This window comes from Argiope bruennichi, chromosome 10 (assembly GCF_947563725.1).
Source record: "Argiope bruennichi chromosome 10, qqArgBrue1.1, whole genome shotgun sequence".
Taxonomy (NCBI): domain Eukaryota; kingdom Metazoa; phylum Arthropoda; class Arachnida; order Araneae; family Araneidae; genus Argiope; species Argiope bruennichi.
Window position 1 is genome coordinate 119,479,535 of NC_079160.1, and position 20,292 is coordinate 119,499,826.

The 20,292-nt window shown below is 28.6% G+C and overlaps 1 protein-coding gene across 1 annotated transcript in view; it reads left to right on the forward strand.

Annotated features, from left to right (window-relative positions):
* Positions 1-719: 719 nt before the first annotated feature.
* Positions 720-20,292, forward strand: part of LOC129988821 (alkaline phosphatase-like) — a 79,555-nt gene continuing 59,982 nt past the window's right edge. Inside the window, exon 1 of the mRNA XM_056097090.1 lies at positions 720-1,022. The gene's annotated coding sequence lies outside the window, so the exon portion shown is untranslated. The remainder of the gene's footprint in view (positions 1,023-20,292) is intronic.

The following is a 20,292-nucleotide window of genomic DNA, read 5'->3' on the forward strand; positions in this document are numbered from 1 at the left end:
AAAATTCATTTTCTTATATTAGATATGATAACTGTATTACGCTATAACTTTCGTGCAAGTGCATAGTAATAAGTTTGCAAAGTTTTACCGCAAACGCATGAAAGTACGGCAGGGAATAAAATACGAACAGACCAAAATTTATTTTTATATGTTAGATTAGATTAGATAAAAATTACACATAAACCGCTCCAAAATGATGATTTTTTATTGACGTTCATGCAAATCGAACGCACTTAATTGGTTAAATAATATTTTGTATAAACGTGGAAATAAATAAATAAATAAATACTTTAGTAAAATTACTATTAAAAATAAAATTACTAAAATAAATAACAAAAAATGAACATAAAATAAATCATTAACATATTGAGTTATACTGTGTTGAAATGTGAAAATAGTTTGTCTTATTTATTAAAAGAAGAACCCTCATAATGCGTGCTCCTGGAGCCTCAAAATGCCTAAACCGTTGCTGACTAAGTCATCGAATCTTGAATGAAAAAGTGTGATTCAATGCATGCAAACAAGTGTCAGTTATCTTTCAATGAAATTCCTGCTATTCGACGATAACCCGGGACCTTTCACGGGTGGGGTCAAATCGAACGCGATAACTTTCCATCGTCATCCATCGACGGAGGAACGCTTCCCGCTTTACGTGCTCTTTTGACCCACAGCCGAAAGGAAAGAGAAGCAGAAAAGAAAAAAGAATGCTGACATCCCTCGTCGGAGAGAGTGTTTTGCGTCTCGCAGCCGAGAAACTCGAAAAGCGGGAGAATGTTTTGATTTAAGATGCGCAGAACGCAAGCACACTCCCCGAGCGAAGCAGCGCGTGTTCCTTCTGCTCTGACCTTAATATCTCGCCAAACGACATCTGTTGGAGCGAGAGCAGCAAGATTTCGAACAGCTGAGTTGAGGGCTCAAAGGATTAGAACATTTCCCGCCAGTCCAGCAGCATGGAGTGAAAAGGCAATCTTAGCAGAAACTACTAGTACTACTTATCTTCAAAGAACATACGGGTATATTGGGTGAGTGAGTGATCATTATGTTCTGTTGTTATTACAAGCGTGTGGTTCATAAAGATATTGGATTAGTTAGAACAGTCTCGAATTTAATTCAAGTATCTTTGACTTCTCAATTTTTTTTTAAAGTAAATAATTCATTTTTAAAAATATTAACTAATTTTCCCTTTTAAATATTTTAGATAAAAATTAAATTTGAAATTTCAAACTTTTGCTATGTAAATGGAGTGATCATATGTCCCGAGTAGCCGAGATAAGGTTGATTTTTGGGTGTAAGTCTTCGATTAAAAAATGTTAGACATTTAAATTAAATGTACCATTTTGTCCCAATTCTTTAGCTAACAGTAAATAGTTCATATAAAAAAATTAACTAAATTTAAATTTCTAAAATTTAAAATATGAAGAATTCTTGTTTTAAATTAAAATGTAAAAATATTATGGCTATCATACCATCACCAATAGTAATGAATACGACCGAAAAAAAAGTAATGAAAGTTGTTGCAAGACGATTATTTTTATGCTTGCAACAACTTTCTTATACTCTTTTTCATTTAAAAAAATCTATTATTTCGTAACATATCATTAGATTTGAATATTTTTATTTTATTTATTTCCATATTTTTAATTTTTAATAATAAACCCTATTATTCCGTCCAGTAACGTCCAAGATTGGAATTCACACAGTCTGGACAATTATTAACTTATTTAAACTGCGAACCGAAAAACCTAAGGGATTGGGAAAATTTTAATTAGGAATTCTGCTTTCATATTCTTTACTATATTTAATCAAAATTCAGTAAGAAAATTACCGTGATTCGAACAATATTATTAATATTTGACAAAAAGCTATTTTCAACTAAATGTTCGATTAATCTTAATTTATAGTTTTCTTTAATATTATATAAAAATTAATTTTAGTCTCGAAGAAGATCACTGCTGGAATAAAACCTTTTTTATAACTCTTCTTTTTTGTTGAGTATGCCAAAAATTTATAAATTATCAATGTTATGTTAGTAGATGATGGGATATTATAATTATTTTCTTTAACCGCTTAACTGTTTTGCCAGAGTGCCATACGTGCGTAAATTTATCGAATTTTGATAGTTGTAAGCAAAAAATGAACCATTCATAAAGATTATAATTCAATATTAAACTTCGAATACATAGATAAGTATTCAATGGATTTCCATTTGAATCAAAATAAGAAAATATTTCTAAAATAAAAGGTGTCACCTTATTAGATAGTAAAGAAAAAGGGTTAAAGTATAACTGCCGGATTTCCAATTAGGCAGCTGCCTAGGACCTATAGGCTTATGAGGTTACATGCAAGTCGATTAAAATTGCTATTATGTTAATTACCGAATAAAGGCAATTGTTAAAATTACATATTATATTATTAATAAATATTATTATACAAATTAATTAAACATTAGGATAATATTAACAATGTTGTGCAGAAATGTGGAATCCATGTGATCATGTGTCATAATTATTTATATATATCTTTCATATATCTAAAAAAAACACGGCAATTTTCCAGATATATCTGCATATTAATTTCAGGGAAATTTTTACTAGATTTTTTTTTCAGAACTATATTTTAAAAGAGAGTCTTTTGTCATTTTTAATGATTTTTGTTGAATAACAGCTCCTTTTGTAAGAGAAATAAAAGGAAACACAACATTTTCTTTTTAGTTTAAAAGCATAAAAAGAAGATGCAGCAGTTTTAGGGCATTAAGTTTGTAAGGCCAATAAAGAGAGTCTTAGTATTCTCACTCGTAAAATGCGATCTACAGTTCCATTACGGACTCTCAAAAGTTTCCTTTTTGATTTTAACGAATAAGTGCATCGCTTTAAATGAGTTCTGTTGAATTTCGGTTAATAAATAAGCTGAATTTTATTTCAATGTTTTGCACTAAAAGCAATTTTTTCCATGAATTCGGAAGAAATGAAAATTCAGAACGTCGACTTGAACTGTGGCTTTTTAAGTAATTTCTTAGCCATTTATTATATACAAACACGTCTAGTTAAATAGCAATTGTATTGGTTTTAAGAATTATGCTGTATGTTTTTAGAAATTAGGTTGACCACTGAAAAAAATAACGAAATATAGATACATCCTCTTCATATTACTAGTCATGTTTAGTAAAATATTTTTGACACACTAAGGTTTTAAACAATAAGGTTAATCTGTTTTCCGATCTAAACTGATCGAGTTATGAAATTTCGAATTTCATTATTTGGAGGTAATCAATGTCTCCTTCAGAAAGCACAGTGATTTGATTGGCAGATTTTCCCCCAAGTTAACGTTCAAATGGTATAAAATAGCTGAAAACATTAATATTCGAAATTTTATAACTCTATGAATTTCATTCAGAAAAGAATGGAATATCTTTTTGTTTAAATTTAGAATGTTAAGTATAATTTATTAACAATACTAATAGGATTAAATACTGTATAAAAATTTAAGCCTCGTGATTTTTTTTCATTAGTTTATTTATTTAAACGATAAACAACATAATAAATATATAATTATTTACTTCCTTTAAATATATGTTTACATATATTTAAATAAATTTAATGTTCTGTATTTCTGGAAATACGTGTTTAGTATTCTTCTATAGTTAAAATAAATATTCTTTAACAATTTAGAAATTAATGGTTCGACTATGATTAGAACATATATCTTGTATAAATTAATGGCACATATGTGTTGTACTTCTAGTGATTATTTAATGATTGGTTTAAAACACAATTATTTTTTAAATTATCATTATTTCTAATATTTAAATTTCGATGAATATCAAACTTTAGCCCATCTAGGACTGCAATCCTTGATTGGATGAAATCTGAAGAAATTATTAAATATTATTTATTTATATGCAGAAAACTTCATCTTTCTAATTTATTTGAAATATTGAAACATTTAAATTAGAATTCGCTTAAAAAGGTTCTAAAGTGGAAATATTTATATGGACAGTTGTTATTGGTGGCTGATTATTTTATCATATTTTATTAACTGTAATTTGATTCTTTAAAAGAAAGCTAATTTTCTATCAAATCAAAATTCAACCACCTAGGTACTGTTCATTCTCGGATTATGAAATCCTCTGCACTTTTGCGCATGCGTCAGGAGGAGTTTATTTCTTCAAAAAATTCATGAATGGAGAAATGAAAAGAGGAGATGTTTACATTTAGCAATGGGGGGGGGGACTCAGATTATTTGCAGAATTAGGAAGCGCAATGACTGCTTATCTTTCTGTGTATAACCCTTCAGCGAAGTAAAATCGTCGAAAAGTGTAATCTTGTGCTTCTGAAACGAACAGTAACTGATATTTAAAGCTATGATTATAACTTTTCGATTATGAGAATTGTAATATGCGATATCAGAAATACTCATTTAGGTAAGGAAATCATCTTATAACTTTCAATATTTAACATACAAGGTCATAAGTTTATGGAATTTCTAAGAATTAAAGAATGTTGGATAGTCAAATATGAAGTGAATTTTTATGCAATAAATTTTCTAACCCGGTATCCACGGCAACAAATAAGAACAATCTGTGCATATCGAAGAATTTTAATAATTTCTAGACAATAATATATAAATATAGCATCAATGGCACATTTAGATCATGTGGTATCGAAAAGCTTATATGGGCTTAAAAAAACCCAAATATCAAGGCGTGCACATTCAGGTACCGTTCTTATCGTTTGATCATGGCTCAGGTTACAAAATATATGTAATTTTATCTATGTGATCTTTACTAACGTTTTGTACCTTCAAATCCATGGAGATAAAATAATCGAATACGTTTGGAAATTCAGCTCACCCCATTTTTTTTTTTTTTTTTTGAAAATTAATTCATTGAAAACTTGCTAATTTTATTTATCGTTACTACAAAGTATTGTCACTGACATAACTGACGCAAACAAATTAAGAAACAAAATTTGAAATTTGAGCTGTATCAATAATGAAACATGGTTCTTTTCGCCAGAATTACAAAAACAGATTCTTGATCAGAAAAATTCGCGCCTCATATCTCTGTGTTGAAGAGACAGACAGACGAAAAGGAAATTCGATTTGAGATGATAAGAATTCGGATGTGAATGGGGCTTTTCTTTCAGAACGATTTGATGATAAATGAGTTCAATCAACTCCGCGTATATTCCAAGATCTTAATGAGGCACAAACTACGGAATGAACATGATGGGAAGTTTTGAATAACGAATGGGCATCTCTTTTCCTTACATTATTAAAATAATGTTACCAATAAGGACTTTCATTTGTCGGAAAACTTTGATATTCAATTTTTATATAGACAATAAATTAAGCTATTGAACAGTTAAAGACAATTCTATAGGAAATTGAATACATCACCTCATAAACTATCTATTATATATCAATGGACAGTCAGTATTTTGATTATGATTTAGAATACAATATAGAAGACATAGTCGTCTAATAATATTTATAGTTCAGCATAATATGAAACATCTTATAAAACAGTGACCGTTTAAACTATCAGACTGAGAAATTAGTCACAGTAAATCATCCTCAGTAAAAACAAACAACAAAAAAAAAACCCAAAGTCCTTTTTTTTAGTTGATTTTTATTACATTTAAGAGTAATAAAAAGTTTTTTGAAAATTACTGAATACATATGTCTTAGGAAAATGATTCTACAAATTCATTCAAAATGTCATTGAGATCAGTAATTCTTTAAAATTTTAGATCTTCTTATTTGATTCACGTTTTATAAAATATTTTCTGAATTATTCTAGTTTAACTAAACGTTCTTATTTTGGAGTTGCACATGCAATATTGATATGTAAAATGCATGAATTGTGAAAATTCGATTTTCCAAGCTGATCATATTATGTTAGGCTTAAAAGTCGTTCTAACACATTAGTTTAGTAGTAGTAATTTGACAGGAATTTTATTTAATATATCAGAAATTCAAACAACATCAATACATCTAGATTAAACTTAGAACGAATGAACGCGAATGAATATTATGTAAAAAGATAATAAAGATACAACCCCTTTTTAATAAAACTTTTTATCGGTGAATTGAAAAGGAAAAATAATATTATTTATCGAAAATCTGGAAGTCAAAGCAAACATCTTAAAAGCGTGAATCGTTAAAATCAATAGAATAAAGTTTAAAGTTTCAAGGAATATCTTAAGAAGCAAAGAAAAAATACCAAACGTTCATTGAATGAAAATAAAAATACATTATATTGGAAGGTATTATTATGCATTTACGATTTTAATTTACTTAAAACATTTTTTTCTGCGCCTCACTCTTTTACGATTATTAGTTTAACTTATTGAAATTTGGTTAAAAAAATATTTTTCGTTTTTAACACACTGGTGTTAGCTGTTATTTGTAAAATTTTATAATATTTTGTCCATATTTCAGTTTTTATTTTTAGCAATATTTATTGTGATTTTAAAATGTAAAACACCTAAGCCTTCTTTGTGAAACCAACGTATCACACTGAGTAGGTAACACCGTAAGCAAATAACTGTATCAAATGAGACGGCTTTCTTTAAGTTTACGTTCATATTTTAAATAATTATATATAAATTCTGTCGCGAATTTTTTTTCTTTTTCTAATATTTTAAATTTCGAAGAATAAATATTCTAACTTGATTATAATCTGTATATTTAATATTCTACTAGAAAACTAAATATTCTAGTTAAATATTAGTAATATTCAGATTCATTTTTTTAATTCTCATCATCTTGTAATATTTTTAATTTCATTAATTCTTTTTATCAAAAATATGAAATTCAAAATAAAACCGTAAAAAAAATATGATTTTGATAGAAATATACTAAATGAATTGAAATTTCAACCACATTTATTATGTAGGTTAATTTCTAAAGAATATCCAGGAATTTCTCTTTTTTATGATTGTTGTTTTCCTCCAAAAAAATATTACTTGCAGATTTGTACTGCATTTATAAAAAGGTATTAAAATTTTTTTGCTTTTTTTATTTTCTTCTATCCCGTTTTTAATCTATTTATGTCATTATTTATGGTTACAAGTATTATGGAATCGAAAATTAATGTATTTAACTAATTAATTTTTAGATGTCATTTCCTCTGTTAAATAAATTTCTAGCTAAATTGATATATTAATTGAAAATTGCGAACTCAAAATTTATTTAAATATCATTTATATCAAAAACTAACAATTGTAACAAAGTTTGAAACTCTATAGCAAAGGAAAGTGATGCAAACGTTGATTTCAAAATTTCATTTTGACACGCATGAAATGTGTAAAGTTAAGCAAAAGTATTTAAAAACTTTTTCTTGAACGGTTAAAACTAAATAAATAAATATTTAATTACAGTTAAATATTTATAACTGTAATTAAATATTTAAAACTATTTAATTACAGTTGAAATATAAGAATTAAAAGAATAATATTGCACAAGGAAACATGGAGAAAAATAAGCTATCATTTCGAAGCCAAAAGAAAATTCTTATTGTTAACAGTAGCTACGCTGCGATGTACAGTTGATTCTAAATTTGAATCTGTATGGGATTCATTATATTATCAGGAAAATATTTTTATGCCTTTTCTTTACTTTCGACGGGTTTCAATTCTTTGCTGTTTATTCGTGAAATGTAAAAATTAACAAACAAACAAAACCAGAAAGAAATATAAATTTTAAAATTTTAGAAAGTCGACGTCGAGAGTTTCATGAATTTCTACTTTTTTGCATAAATGAATACGAAAAATGCGTTTTTGAAATTGTTTTCTGTTTGTATATGAACATAACAACTCCTAATGGAATGAATTGTAGAACGAGAGAAGAATTGTAGAATTGTTTTGTGTGTTGTGTGTGTTACGCCAAAATTGTAAACATGTAATAAATGTTGAACAAAATGAATCGAAGGAATATCTGCCAGCATGTCAATGCTTCAGTTGTAATATGAAAACTTAAAAATACTGCCGTTGAGAGGGTTGAAATTTGGCACATAGTTTAATACCTAGAATTATGAATCTGAAAAACATTCTGAATCGAATCTATCTACTGTATGATTGCTTATTTGTCTGTCCATCCTTGTGTTCGTGAATGTAATAATTCAAAAATGCATTATGTTTTCCGAATGAATTTTGGTATACTGTCTATAAATGAAGATTGTAGATATGCATCGAATTTTGGTCTACAAACAGACTGTCTGACCGTGTGAGTATGAACATAATAAATCATATGAAGTATGAACATAATAAATCACATGAAGTATGAACATAAAAATGTGAGTATGAACATAATAAATCACATGAAGTATGAACATAAAAATGTGAGTATGAACATAATAAATCACATGAAGTATGAACATAAAAATGTGAGTATGAACATAATAAATCGACATTCATGTGAGTATGAACATAATAAATCAATATTTATGTGAGTATGAACAACATTCATGTGAATATGAACAACATTCATGTGAGTATGAACATAATAAATCAACATTTATGTGAGTATGAACAACATTTATGTATGAACAACATTCATGTAAGTATGAACATAATAAATCATAAGCGTAATGAATACAATTTACGAGATTTAATGTATGGTTTAGTTAGCTGTAAATCTGCATCAAATTTTGGATCCGATTGGTTAACCGCAGTAATTGCTATCATAAAATGTACATTCGATTTTCTTTTTTATACCATGAAATGAAACAAAATTTTGCCATATCTATGCAGGTGCTGGCAACCTTCAGTAACCAGGTGGTTCACCGAAATTATTTGTTATCTTTAACTTCAATTAAGTATCTTATTATCCTCTAACAAAGCATTTTAAGCCTTATACTGAATCCCTGTAATTTTAATAACATATTTATTTGTTTATTATGTCGATAAATCTTGCTAATTCAAGCAAATTCTGTGGCTCCATTGCACCACAAATAACGAATCTCTTCGGGTAATTTTTTTTTATTTGTATGTTGTTTTTTTGCGGCACTCTCTGTAATTTCTCTTTATTCCTTACATAAAATGCATAGATAATAAATAATTCTTCCTCCTTTTCTTTCAATAAAGCAAAAAGTCGTACACATAAATATTTTACGAAGCAATGAAAATGGTTTGCATTTCTTTTCTACAATAAAATGTATTGTTGATAATTATGTAAAAAAAAAAATTAAAATTATTATCCAAAATACAAAAAATGCACGATTATTAAATCGGCATTATGATAAAGATTTTTTTAACTTTTAAAAGATATAGGATTTATTTTTCTGAATTATATTATTGTGAGAAAAACATTAAAAATCACATTTAGTTTTTAATTAATTATGATTCTATTTTAAGTTTTTATAAATTGATTTGAAGTGTATTAATTTATCTCGCCAAAATTAATTTTTCTATATTCTGTGGCTCTAGGTCGAACTATCTATTTTATAGAACGCCATCATATATAGACTATATATAAGCCGACGTTTTTCTCGCATTTTTCCTTAATCGTAGAAATGAGGGAAAACAAATATTTGTACGATAATTTATCTGGCTTCATTAAGAAAATAACTTAGAGTTATAAAATAATGTTCATGTCATTTTTATTAAATTATATATTCGGAATTTATCATCTAAAAATGTCAACATTTTGATAAAGTTAATTATTTATTAAAATTCTTGTTTAATTTTTTTAAATACTCCAAAACATTGCCTCATTCCCAATTTTCAAAAATTATTTTTACCAGATTTAGTAACTCTAAGCCAAACTATCTGTCCTCCAGAGCGCCAGCACATATAGACACGTGCGTTATCCTTTATTATTAGTAGAGAAGCGAGAAAGCCGACGGAAGACTTCCGCTAGTTCAAGATCAGAACAAAGTAAGCATTTCTGAAGTCACAAGGCGTTGTTATGAAAGGAGGTATCCATCTGGCACGAGAAGATGCAAAAGTTATCAGTCGAGGTGGAAGTACTTTTTTTCCCCTCCTCTGTTTAGATCCCAACAAAGGATCATTGTGTGGCCCGTTTACAGTCTTATTAACTGCTAATGTGTTCTGGGCGGGTTTTAGTCTGTGATGTCTGCCGCACGGTAGCGGAATCACTGTTCGATGCCCTTAACTATATCAACCACATTTTTTTTTTCTGATCTGCTTCCATTCATTTATCTGCTCTAGGGTAATTATCTACAAACATCTCGCAAGTAGTTACTTTTAAAGACTGAAGGATCGTTTTGTGAAAAGCGTTTTTAAAATAGCCCAGCTGAACCATCGAGTCTGTGCTGTTTATTTTCAGTTATCGTTGCAAATTTTTTGGAATAAATTCGTTCCTTTCGCTTCATGTTTGCACTGAAAGATGAAATGAGTTTTTGAAATGTATCATCAGCACCCGATGTTCTTTTCGTTCAGTGGTAGTTCTGCTTAGAAAAGATAAGTTGCAAATGATTTTACGCAGAACTTTTATTGGGAAACTGAAATGTAGTATCCATTTCATTCGACCTATTGGCAATTGAAATTTCTTGTAAATTTGTTTCGGTAATAAATTAAGAAACTATATAATTTCTATTTACTTCATTTAAGAAAAAATTGAGCAAATAAAAGTTTATATTTCGTTTATTTCTTGAAATAATAGGCCAAGTAAGTCTATATAATTAAATGATTAACTGTGGAATTATTTTTTTTTATTTGATAATGAGCATTACAGAAAAAAAACAACAGTTACAGTACTTCCTGACTCGGAATGAAAAACAATGAAAACTGAAAAAAAAAAAACCCGAAAAAATTATTTGATCTTCGCAGGACAAAGGAATTATGAAATAAGAAACACAAATTATTTATAGGTTTAAAAATTGTAGATATCTACATTAATTCTACATAAATTAAAAGACTTATATAAACTTCTTATATAAAAATTGTCAGTATAAATAAATGTAATAAAAATAGTTTCAAATATTGTTCTGTTTCTCAAAGCTATATATATATAATAACACGATTTCTTCATAATAGGAAATAGCGTATAAAGCTCTAACAAGCGCACAAGAATCTAAAGCTCTTTCTAGAGCTAAAAAAATGAACCTACAAAGTTTTAAACTATGAGTATTAGAATTTTTTTATTTTTAAAAAGTATCATTATTTCTATAAATCAAGTAATGAATTAATTAATATGTAGAAGGCTTTGGTTTAGTTTACAGTGATAAAACTATAATTATTTTTTTAAATCAAGTAATGAATTAACTAATCTGTGGGAGGCTTTGGTTTAGTGTACAGTGTTTCTTAATTGTTATAGACAAATATTTCCATTTATTTTTTCAAATTATTCCCGAATTATAATAGGTTACAATACTCGGTCATATAAGTGACTCGGTTTCACGGCAGACGACATGCATTCTGAAGGTAATTTTTCTCTTCTAATTTTTCCATTCGTACTCCTAGTGCATTCTTTTTGTAGACATTACCAGATAAAACAATATTAGTATAATTGCAAAAAATATCACTTCTATTATTTATCATCATATTTTGTCTTTGTCAAGAAAAATGTTCTGTTGCTGAAAATACAAATTTAAACGCCTCTACTAACATATCTGGAAAGAAAAAAAAAAGGGGCTGTATTTTCAACACTTTCATCCTGCCTTCACTGTAAAATGAATGCGCAGCAGTAGGAATCGTATTTTTCGATACTGTACCACCTAAGAGGGTTTTTTTCCCCTTGTGAAGAATGACACAAAAGTTTTCATGCATTATTTCTGGAGATTCAAAATTCTAAATGAAAAAGCAGTAGAGTGAATAATTGATTAAGTATCACGGGGAAAATTGAATGAGTGAATGTAATACACTGAAAAAATTGTAGGGATGCTGCAGTTTTGTGGTGCTAATGCCAAGTCTTTTAGTTATTCTATCATCTTTTGTTATTCTCTATTTTTTCTTGCCTTTATTTGAGTGATTTTGCTGCAATTGAATCCTTTCATATCTCTAAAAATATTGAAACTCCGCCTTTAATTTAGCTTTTAACTATTTGCCCCCCCCCACAAATCTTTTTTTCTCTTGATTTTTCCTTAATATTAGCATTTTACATTGAAGTTGATAATCATTCGACGCTTTGAATACTTTTGAAAACTTGATTACCTTATTAAGAGTGCAAAACAAAAGCGCTCTTCTATCATATTTTGTTATTCTATTTCTTTTCTTGCCTTTATTTGAGTGATTTAGCTGCAACTGAATCTAAAAGTTTTGAAACATTGTCTTCAGTTTAGTTTTTACATATTTGCCCCCCCCCCTTTAATCTTTATTTTCCTGTTGTTTTTTTTCTTTCAATATTATTATTTTTCAATGACATTTGAATAAATCATTCGACTCTACTTTGAAAATTTGATTATACTTTTATGTCTGCAAAACTAAAACACTCTTTATAACAATAAAATGAGAACTATAATCCTGTCTGTTCTCGTCAATTGCACCAATAAAAGAATTCGATAAAAATGGGTTGATTCGATATTCATTTTCTAAACATTCATGCTCAAAGAACTTCACTCAAACTATTCCGTACCAGCTTTAGGAAGTTGCGCTGTATTTTTCTGGTTTTGCTGCACGATATAATTAATCATAGATTTCTTAATAGTCTCTGTTGCATTATATTCTTGAATAAGTTATTTTTCCAGTTGATATGTGATTTTTGAGATACTGTTTGAAAGAGCAAGAGGTATTATAGTTATTGAGCTTCATGCGTTTTCCCAATTAAATTTCTATTATAATGTCTACTAGGATACAAGTAATTTATATTTAAATAATTGATTACTCATTTTTAACAAAGTTAGAAAGAATAAATTTGGTATCTTCGTGAGATTTATTTAAAATACTTGTTGTCAATGAATATTTCAAATTATATAATTTTTTTTTTAGAATTTTATCTGTTTTGCGGTTTAAATATAAGGAAGAGAGATTCAGAAGTTCTGCTTGCAGATGAAAGCAAATCATTTTGTTTAGAATAATTTATAAATTATAAAAACAATTTTAAACTATTGACGCTTTATTTAATTACAAAATTTAAAAAATGCCCGTGTTTTGAATAGCTGCATATAATTTAGAAAAATTATTAAAAAAATTCTTAAATTATTTTTTTTGTAAAATTTAAATAAAGTTAAAATGTTACATTTTAATAATAAAACGATATCTTAGACACACAAATCACATAATAACAATTCTGCAAAAAAATTAAATAGTCCCTGTTATAAATATATTTTTACAATGCAAAAAATATATGATATTATTTTCAATGGTAGAATGACTTCTCTTTATGAGCCATATGGATAAAGTTCCAAGTTTACAGTTTAATCTAATTTTAGAACAGCTATTGCCACATATAAGTCATTTCTATAAACTTTTATCGAAAAGCATTTAAAAAAGGATTTCCAAATACTTATTATTGCCTTTTGTAATAATCATATGAAACTTATAAATGAAAATAAAAACCTGTAGCTGAATCGCTACATGGCTACATGATGTACAAGATTAATTTTTCTCACTTTGTATGTGATAATTTCTCAAAGAATTTGTTTGTTGATAAGAAAAGCGAAATTTTGTGGCTTCAAATGTCCAAAATTATGCATACCAGGTTAAAATAATAATGATAACTATGAGTCGTATTCTTTTAATAATGGAGTGCGATGTTTAATAATAATAAAATCACATTGTCTTTGTGATAAATTTTGCACTGTAACTGTCACTCTTGACGTTTAAGGCTTTAGCAGTCTCTCATCTCTACGGAATCATCAAGTTATTATACCTAAGTATGTATAATATTATTAAAAGTATGTGATATTTATTGTGGGAACAGTTTTTACTTGAACTATTTCGTATGCTTTGCAATAAAACCTTGAATATAGCTACTTGAATACATGTCTTGATTTGCGTTTTTGAAGAAAAAAAAAAAGGACTTTCTCTGTATTATAAAATGACAGAACAGGGATTACTGTATGCCAAATGTCCACTTGAAAGCATCCAAACCTTGTTCATATTAAATCGAGTACCATTTCCTGAATGAAAGTTTTCAAGTCCCGTTGATACCACAGAAACTCATTATATATAACTTTGGCGCCCACCATGATAAAATTTAATTATTCTATGTTTCTTGATCGTACTCATGAAAGCTGGCAGTCCTTTTATTGATAAATAGTAGCAAAACACAACAATAATATTTCTGCTAATTGCCGTCAAGAAGGCCCGCCTATTTCATTGTTGTTGTTTTTTCTAATGGTACTTGCCATGGACAAGCTCGCTGACAAAGTCTTCGATTTTAAGCCAAGGGAGCGTCTCTTATTTTTAGTAGCGCCAACTAGAGCCAAGAGTACGTCTTAGCTACTCACGCATCACATTCGCTTGCACAACCCCCTTTTACAAGGGGGGGGGGCACATTCGCACATCTCACAGATAGAACAGATGAAGGAGCAACCATGCCCGAGCCGGGACCTGAACCCAGGACGCCAAGATCACGGAAAAGACGCGCTATCCCTATGCAGGACGCCGGCGCCCATTTCATAGCGAAATTTAATGCATAATAATAATAATAATAATAATAATAATAATAATAATAATAATAATAATAATAATAATAATAATAATAATAATAATAATAAAATTTACTATCACCATTAACAAGCTAAACCATCTTATTGATATTTATGAAAAATATATATCATGCATTTCAGTATAATATTATTTCATATTGTTGCTGCAGAATATACGTAATAAGAGAAAGATTTTCCGAGATAATCCTTGCCTTTTCAGAGAGCAATTAGATCAATATCAGGAGAAAAGCTCGTTTCCTTAGAATGAATGGGACAATTCTTATATATATATATATATATATATATATATATATATATATATATATATATATATATATATATATATATATATATATATATATATATATATATATATATATATATATATTCGAAACTCTATCCAAGGGCTTTTTACAAGACGTGATCATTCTTCTATTAATGAACAATACGCGCCTAACAAACAGGTATCATTGATATAGAAACAGCATTTTCATTGGTAATTTGATTATTCTAGTCTATTGATTTATCTAAAATCCATAAGTTTTCCTAATCAGTATAATATCTGCAACGTAATTTAGATTATATATTTATGATATTCGTCATGCTAGAATCTTTTAAAAACAATCACTACAGAACATAAATGGTAGAGCAGAAAATTTATTTTGTACTTTTTTTAATTCGTATATAAACTGCATATAAAATATTGTGATCGTAAAAAAATTTGAATTTGAGAATTTGAATGGCCTGTCTGGTCTGACAAAGATAATTCAAAAATGCTTTGAGATAAACAGATGAAATTTGGTATATGGTCCTTAAATCAAATTCGTAGATATCTGTCAAATGATGAGTAAATTCCAATCTAAAGAAGTTTGTCTGTCTGGCTATTCGAATATAAGTTAATACGATAATTACAAAACGATGGGTGAAATTCGGCACACAGATTTAGCATCTATAGTGCAGACACCTGCCAAATTTTGAGTTAAATCCAACAAGGGGCTTCAACATCAGTCAGTCTGTACTTTCAGAAGCATGTAAAGGCGATAAACCAAAAAAGCAATGACTCGAATTTATTGAATTTGATTTTGTGTTTGTAATTGCAGTTCTGAGTCAAATTTTGATTTCAATTGGTTGGGAAGAAACGTATGTAAAATACAAACCTTTATTCGAGAATATGCGAGAAAGCTTTGGGGAGATCCCTCTTACTGGTAAGTATCAGAGATAGAATAATGCCTTTGTAATGCAATTATAATTCTTTAAAATCAAGGTTAAAGTTGAACAAAGTGGTGTTGTGTTACGTAGTGGAAATTCCTTGAGATGAAAACAAATTCTTAAAAAATGTTGTCATGCCTGTGTCCTTGGAAAACTGAAAATTTCATTTCTTGGAAAAGTAAATAAGGAAAAAACATATAATTATAAATATTTTATGAAATGCCGTGGTTGAATTTAAGCAATGAAAATCAGGTTCTAATCTATCACCTGAGACTGTGTGGGAATGATATAATGGCAGTCACATGCCCAACCTTTATTTTTGATTTTAATATTTCTATTGTTTCTTTTACACTAAATGTGCCGAGTGGCAATGTATAGAAACCATTATCATATGTAAAATATAAAAATTTAATCGTGTACCTTAATTACAAATGGATTTCAGAAGGTCATTTGATAGCTAAACAACAATTACGGCTGAATATTGTCTGTCAAGAAATGATAAATAAATGCATACGCATTTATTTTTCGGAACCGTATTAAATGTCAACATGCATTTTTCTCAACCGCGTAAAGTTTGTAAATCGTGTTTACTCTCAGATTGAAAAAAATATTATTTATATAAAATTCCCAATTCTCTAAAAAATTGTTATTTCACTTGAATACAGAAAAGTGAAAAGTTTTAAAACGAAAACTTGAGAGGATGAGGAAACTTGAGAGGAAACTTATTTTTAAATACAGTGATCCTCAGCTTATAACGAGTTCTCTCTGTAAGGATATGCGAGAAGATAAAGAAATGTTTCCTCACAAATGCATTTTATATCTAAGCTTTCTTCATAATGAAAAGATCAGAGTATAGCTTTGAAACGGTGCTATCTTTCTTTGGCCCGTTTACTATAAAATTTGAAAATTATCTACAATTAAAACCTACAAAACCAATATGCAAAATGAAATCTATCTAGCTATTAACTATCTCCTACACATGCAAATAAGCTTTATGAAAAGACAGGCATATTTCTCATTTATGGATTTCGACTTAAATTTAATAGAAATTTATGATTTTGGTGTTAAAACTACATATAAAATTTCCATTTTATAACTCTTTCTGTGTCAGAATGACATTTCAAAAATATCCTTTTCTCTTCAGGAGGTTCTAGAACATGTTGCTGTATCAAAAATTAAGAGTCAAATATTTTGATGTTAACGATATTTTCTCTTTTTATGGAAGAAAATTATATAAATAAAAAATTGCTGTATACATGTTTGCTTTTTTTTCCTCTGTGAGTGCGTAAGCAATTGAAAATGCAATTAAAATTTTTTTTTTATTATCTCTCAAATAACATATTTAGAATTATCACTGAAAAGGCAATTTATTGTCCAGTCTAAGGATGGCATTTTAACACCCATGCAGCAAAAATAATAAAAAGAAATGGTAGTTTATCTACATTAAAAGCATTACAGTAAAATCTTCCAAATATAATAATTTAAAACATCTTTATAACAGGAAGAAGACATAAAAAGAATTATTGAAGCGTCATTTTTTTATAATTATTCGGCCGCATGAGATACACGATTGTTGTAAAGATATAGTTGATTGTACCATTTCTTGTAACTTTTCTTGCATAGGACAATTTGTAATAATGTGAATACTAGAGGACTATAAATTCTTTTATAAGGCTCTAGTTCCATCTGGATGCTTCCTTTCTTGTTAGTATTTCAATTACTTGCAAATACAATATTATCCTACTTTTACATTTTCCGAGGAACCAGAGAATGGTATAATTTGGAATCGGAAAAATGAAAATCTTTGAAAACCACTAACTTGAATTATTACTTAAATTTAATCGGAATGGGCCAACCAAAAGTTCTGTAAACAATGGAAATGTTAAAGACGGGTGCATAAAAGCGGGTATAATATTGTAATAATGTATTCAAATCAAAAATTCCAAAATACGTTTCGTATTACAGAGTCCAGTATGAAAAAAGAAACTTTTAATGGAAAAAAATTGCTGAATTTCGGCACGTTATAGAAAGTAATATGATTTTTCCGTGGACATGATATTAATTTTTCGCTTATAAAAACTGACGTTTTGTTTTCATAATGTCCCCAAAGACCGTCACTCGGAATGTCTGTCCCATTTATCTTCTATCATTGTACTAATGCATATTTATAAAACAAAAACATATATAAGGGAATCAAAATCTTTTTAAATCATAGATTTTTGCATAAATTATTCGTAACTTCAATACTTATTTTAAATGTACACATTGAATCCAAGATGGTTAGAAGTTGAAAAAGTTTTAATGACAGTTGTGAATAACAGTAATAAAATGTTTTTGAAAGAAATAATTTGCAACAATTTGTTGACTAAATGTGTTAGAAAGACAAGAAAAATTATAATTGCTTTTTAATTATTAATTTCTGTCTTTTTCTTTTACTTTTAAAGATATATTTCATATTTAGCAGATAACATAGATGGCTTATTATGGATTCCTAATATAAAATAATACTGCAAAATTATCTTATCAGAAAAATCAATATTTATGGATGCTTTTAAACACATTTGTTTCCCAATCAGAAATATTCAAACAATGACTTTCCAATTCGCTAATAAAAATTATTAGTGGCAACTGCCTGATTGTTTGAAATCTACGTATGAAACAACAAATACACAGCAATAAAGTATCTCCCTGATTATAATATTATAATCATTTAGTTTTGAAAAAATTAATGCAGAAAAGTTTTCTTTCAATTTTTGGTTTAGTTTGATTAAATTTTTTAAAAAAAATCTTGAAATGTTAAACTACATAAAAGGGGTGAGGGCTTACAATATCTACTGCCAGAAGCCGCAAAATGCTTAAATCTACTGTTGGTACTTGACCTACAGTTAAAAAATGTGTGTCCTCAAAAAGTCTTGGGAATCTAATATACCTGAACATTGTATCTATATCATTGTACATTGTATCTGAACATGTACATGGAACATTGTATCTGAACATGTACATGGAACATTGTATCTGAACATGTACATGGAACATTGTATCTGAACATGTACATGGAACATTGTATCTGAACAAGTATCTATATTAAGTATTCCATCCGTTCTGGAATAAAAACCTATGTCAGTTTATAATATTTTCAATAATTGTCTAGCAGGAGTGATCTCATGACGCAGTTATTTTCTTCTGTTCATTAATTCATTAATTGCGCTGTTCCACCTGTGCTGATAGAACCCCTGCAGTGTGTGGGTGAGGCATACATCTTTTCGTTTCCTGTTTATGGCACTACACAAAACGCCCTGTCCTTCCGAACTGTCGTGAAGAGAGTGGGAAGCTCTTGACGGATGGGAAATCATTTTCAGTGCATCCGAAATAATGTGCAGTATGACCTTATATCGTCAAGGTCATACTGCATGGGCAAGGGATTAAAAGGTAAACACCGTCTTTTAAAAATTCCCCCTTATCTCAGATTTTTACTTAAACAATGGCCGTAATCACTGCATTCCAGCAAGAAATGAGGAATATATTTTTTTTATGTATCAAAAAAAAAAAAAAAAAAATCGAGCTAATTAGATATCGTTTCTTCTGAAATTGAGATAGTTTTTTTTTTTTTTTTTCGTAACGCTATTTGTTTTTTAAGGCCTCTTCATATACACATTCTTTAATGTACATAATCCATTTAAGAAAAAAGGGACTATCACTTTTGGATTATTTTGTCTCTCAAGAATAGGACTTACCGGCTATTTTTTCGATATTGATATTTTTTAATCCTATCATTTTGTTTCTGTTCAAAACTTGAGTAGAGTTTCTATGTACACATATCAATAAAGAGTAAACAACGTCTCCATCTGTCATCTCACTTCTGTTTTACTGAAATAAATTGAATTAACATGCGCAAAAATTTCCCATGCGTGAAAACTGTCTGCAATAGTCATAGCCAAAATTGCATATATATTCTTTGCCGTGCCTTTACTCTATTCACCTGTTAATAGTTTTACTCTATTTACTGTTAATAGTTAAAAACCTTGAGTACAAACACTTTCTCAATCGGATTCTTTTACTTCTTTTGTTGAAAATATGTTTCCACCGGATTTGTTTTAAGGTTAAATTTTATTTAATGTGAATGCACTGGCACCATTTCCTTCAAATCTCTGCTCTACGCTGGGTAAAAGACCTTTGATTCGGATAAATATATCTTGAACAAAGGCATGAATACTCTAAATATTTGGTAAAGTCGAATCTCGAATGCATGATTTTAAGTCTCCAAACTCAAACTTTTCCACTAGGCAACCGCGAATCATATAATTTTGCATTGTAATTAAAATCAAAATTTTGGACATACAGTACACTCCTGAGATCCGGTTCGCGATTATCCGGCCTAGATTTCTTTTGCCGTAATTAAATTCTGTTCATTGTTTCAATGTTTCGTCAGCGTGGAACAGACCTCAGATATTGCCGTTGTTCCTGATTGTAACTGTACAGTATGTACATATTGTAAATTCCTCTAGATGTATGCTTAATGGTTTTTAAAT